The 4,330-nt window shown below is 43.5% G+C and overlaps 1 protein-coding gene across 1 annotated transcript in view; it reads left to right on the forward strand.

Annotated features, from left to right (window-relative positions):
• nlgn4xa (neuroligin 4 X-linked a) overlaps positions 1–4,330 on the forward strand; it is a 263,708-nt gene that overhangs the window by 614 nt on the left and 258,764 nt on the right. The window lies entirely within an intron of this gene.

Here is a 4,330-nt window from a genome sequence, read left to right on the forward strand (position 1 = left end):
TATATGTGTGTGTGTCTGTACATGTCTGTGTCTGTATATGTGTGTGTGACTGTACATGTCTGTGTTTGTATATGTGTGTGTGTCTGTACATGTGTGTGTCTGTACATGCGTGTCTGTATGTGTGTATCTGTAAATGTGTGTGTCTGTACATGTCTGTCTGTATATGTGTGTGAATTAGTTTATGTGTGTCTGTATATGTGTGTCCGTGTATAATGGAAAAAATGAGTATGTTCTTGTGTGTATATGTGTGCTGATGTGTGTATATCTAAGTTTTTGAGTATATGTCTGTGTATATGAGTGTGAGGATGTGATTTTGTGTATATGTGTGTGAAGTGTCTGTTGAGGATATATTTGTTAAAATACTGGATAGAGGGAGGGAGGACATTAGTTGGTGCTTTTCACTGATGTGGTTGCAATGCTTTCATTATTGTGGATTTGACCTTCTGGATATGTTGCAGGATGGATTTACGGAGCAACTATCTATGATTTGGGACAGGTTTTCTTTTCCTGGGTGTTAGGATTTTATCTTTTCTCCCGGTTTGAGCCGCCTCTGTAAAGTGGAAATCTAACAGCCTTGCTTTCCCGAGGAGGGAGAAAGAGCCTGTATACACTGGATGACAGTCTGTGCAGGATATTTGCTTATGGCAGTTGCCGCTCACACACACACACACACACTCGGTGGGCCACAGCTCCTGGTCTCCATGTGTAGATCCGTCTGTCGTCCTCTCGCAGACTCTCTGCCTCTCCCCGCATGTTCCCATCTATATCCCGGCTCTATCTGTCTCGCCGTGTCTTTCCCTCTCGTCTCCATCTGCCTTCTCCCGATATCCCAGGCTTTTTTTTCTCAAAAAAATTCTCTTTATCTGACTTTGGTCCCATTCTGATTCTGTGTGTCTCTGTCTCACTCGCTTTCTCCATCCCTGGCTCACTGTTTCTTTGTATCGGATTCACTTTCTGTATCTCGGAATGTCCATACCTGAGCCCTTCTCCCTCTCTCTGTTCCTCTGTCTCTCCCTGACTCTCCATCTCCCTTTTTCTCTCTGACTCCCTCTCGTCCCCCCACCCTCCCTTCCACAAACACCCCCCCCCCCATCACCCCTCTTAAATGCTTCAAATCTGTACAATTTGTAACTCTGCCCTCCACACACTGCGACACTCTGGCACAAAATGATAAATGAACATTGTCCTCACCGAAGAGAAGCGGTTTCGAGATGAAACATTGAGGTGTGTGTTGGGGGGAGGGGGGTTGGTGGGGTTCCACCTTGCTAAGGAAAGGAAATCTCTATCTTCCTTTTAAAATAAATAATAGGATGGCAATTGTAGGGGATCTGTCCCAACTTCAGTGACTGATGGCCGCTGGCAGCAAGCACAATATTTTGGAAAGGAGATTGAAGCTACGGGCTGATTGGAGGAAGGGAGAAATCTCCAGTAGAACACCTGGATCTTGGATTCAAAACATCAATGGAATTGATAGTCTGGGAACCCCACTCGGTTTCCGGGACAAATTAGATTAAAAGCCCAGGAAAATCAAAAATGTAATCTCCTAGCAAACCAATCCGGTTCGGGTTCTCTGTTTAAGAGAAGTTCTTTTTTTTTTAACGTGAAACTCTTATTTTTGTCATAACGTTAATATCGTGGTAGCGAGTAATGTCAATTTCCCAGCTTCTGGGGGAGGGCTAATATTTCAGAACCTTGCAGGAGCTCGCTGCTTTTCCAGACTATTTGGGTTTCTGATGATGAAGGATTGCTAACAAGTGTGCAAGGCAGGGAGAGACAGACAGGGAGACAGAGGACAAAAGTGGAGCAGCTTTCGAGGTCCTTGTATAATTAAAGGATTTCCCATATTTAACAAGTCTCCGGATTTTTTAAAAAAAATGTGTTGTCATAGTTTTATTTGAGCTTTGAAGGGGCACGAGTCTTCCACGAGGTGGCAGCACCAGCACTTGGATTCAATGATACTTAGATATTCTATAGTGGGGTTTCAAGATGCATGAGATTTGGGAAATTTTAGGGTCAATGGCAACCAAAGAGGCGAATTTTTAGATTGAGTCCTTGGTGGATTTTTACATTTTTATGAAAATTGTTCTGGCAGAGAGGGGAGAGATCCATTTAGAAATAGGCGTCTCCCCACCATGAGGTGGTGACAGAAAGAAACAGCACAGTTCTATTGCCTTATCATGAAATGGGATTTCAGAGCACCTATAATTCTCTCTCTATCTCTGTCTCTCTCTCTCTCTCCCTCTCTCTCTCTGTCTTTAGTGGAACTATCGGTCTCACCATGCTGTAAAAACAAACCAAACCAGAAGGCTAATGTGTTGTAACCTGATGCATGTAAACCCCAAAGCAAGGCTTTGAGGTGGATTTATGGAGTGAAGTCTGTCATATTTCGAAACAAGAAATTATTTCAAAGCCAGATGGTAGTTTGTCACACACAAACAAAAGCAAACACAAATCAGCCCGCGCTTAGGGTTAAATGAGATTTTATCAGAGACGGAATCAGCTTTCATGGTGGAAATTTGTAGATGCTTTTCCATATTAATTAAAATCGAACTGATTTTGATTTTCACGACAAAAAGCAAAGGCTGCAATGCTCAGGAAGCAAGCCTTGGCATTAGGGTTAATCCTTTCAGATCATAGTTCCATCAGCTGCCTGTGAAGTGACCTCTGGATTAAGTCCTTGATCTCGATTGTAGCTTCCCTGCCCCTGTCAACAGGTTGCCAATTGGTTCTTGACAGAGCCTCTGTAATTGGATTAATATCAACATGTTACTCTCTCCTTATTTACACTGCAGTAAAGAGACAATTGCATTAAAAAAAAGTTCCTGGGATGTGGGCATCACTGACCAGACCAGCATTTTATTACCCATCCCTAATTGCCCAGGGGGTGGTTAAGAGTCTGGAGTCACATATAGGCCAGAACAGGTAAGGATGGTTGTGCAGTGATAGACCATTTCAGAGAGCAGTTAAGAGTCAACCACATGACTGTGGGTGTGGAGTCACAAGATAAAGAAAGCAGATTTCTTCCCCTCAAAGACATGAGTGAACCAGATGGGTTTTTAACCACAATTGATTGGTTATATGGTGGACATTACACCATCGGCCATGGTTGGATTTGAACCAATGATCCCAGAACATTAGCCTGGAGTTCTGGACGACTAACCCCAGTGATATTACCACCAACATTTAATAAGTTAATGTTTCAAGTCTGATGTGAGTTTTGTGCAGAAGTGGAGTCAGACTGCCCTCCAACCGTTAACTCTGCTTCTTTCTCTCTATAAATGCTGCCAGACCTGTTGAGTTTGTCCAGCACTTTCTGTTTTGAAATGGAGTTTGGGGATTGCTGGGGGTGCAGGTCAGCTACAATTTCAATGAATGGTAGAACAGGATGGGTGTCCTCCTCCTGTACCTCTGACCCTATATTTAGTTAAGCCAATTACTGGCTCCATCCACATATTTGTTACCTGTAGCCTGCGCAACTAATGCTATCCTGGTCTACTTCCTTCCCATGTTCTGAAGAACATGAGCATGTTCAACACTTGGCTGCCTGTGTCTTACCTCGTATCATATATCCTGTTCGACTATCACCCCTGCAATTCACTAGCGCCTACACTGGCAACTCATCAATTTACATTTTTGTTTAGAAAGGAAGCATTGTTTTCAAATCCCATATGTGTGCCACTTCTTCCTGTTACTGTGACCTCTCCCCACCCTCCAGCTTTCAAAACCCCTGCTCTGTCAATTCTGGCCTCTTGCTCATATCCAGTTTTGATTGCCTCCCCCACCCCCCACAACCAGCGTCTGGCCAATGGCGGTGCTGCCTTCAATTGGCTGATACCTAAGTCCCAGAATTCCCTCTTTTAACCTGCCCAGTTGTCTCTCCTCCTCAAAGGTTCTGCTTAAAATCCCCAACTCCTTTGACCAGGACTTTTATCACTGTTCTATTGGCCACTTTGTTAGGCTCAGTGCCAATTTCTTTTGACTGATTCTATCCTGTGAAACATCTGGGGATATCTGACTGCGTGAGAGTTGCTTTCTAAATGCACATTGTTGTTGTTGTTGAATCATGTTTGCCCATTGTATGAAGCTAATTTTCCTGACACTTGTTTAAGCTTGAAATGTTGTGGTTTAAGGAAGACTTCTATTTATATAGCATTTTTCAAATCCTCAGGGCATCCCCAAAGTGGTGGGTGGCTAACACAGCGCTTTTGAAGTTTTGTAGTGAAGGAAAGGATCCCAGAAATAGAAATAACCTTGTGGCCAGGCAACACGTTTTAAAGATGATGTTGGTGCAGGGATGGAGATTGGCTAGGACTTTGGACTGAGCTCTCCA

Source organism: Rhincodon typus, chromosome 6 (genome assembly GCF_021869965.1).
Source record: "Rhincodon typus isolate 14 chromosome 6, sRhiTyp1.1, whole genome shotgun sequence".
NCBI classification, from domain to species: Eukaryota; Metazoa; Chordata; class Chondrichthyes; order Orectolobiformes; family Rhincodontidae; genus Rhincodon; species Rhincodon typus.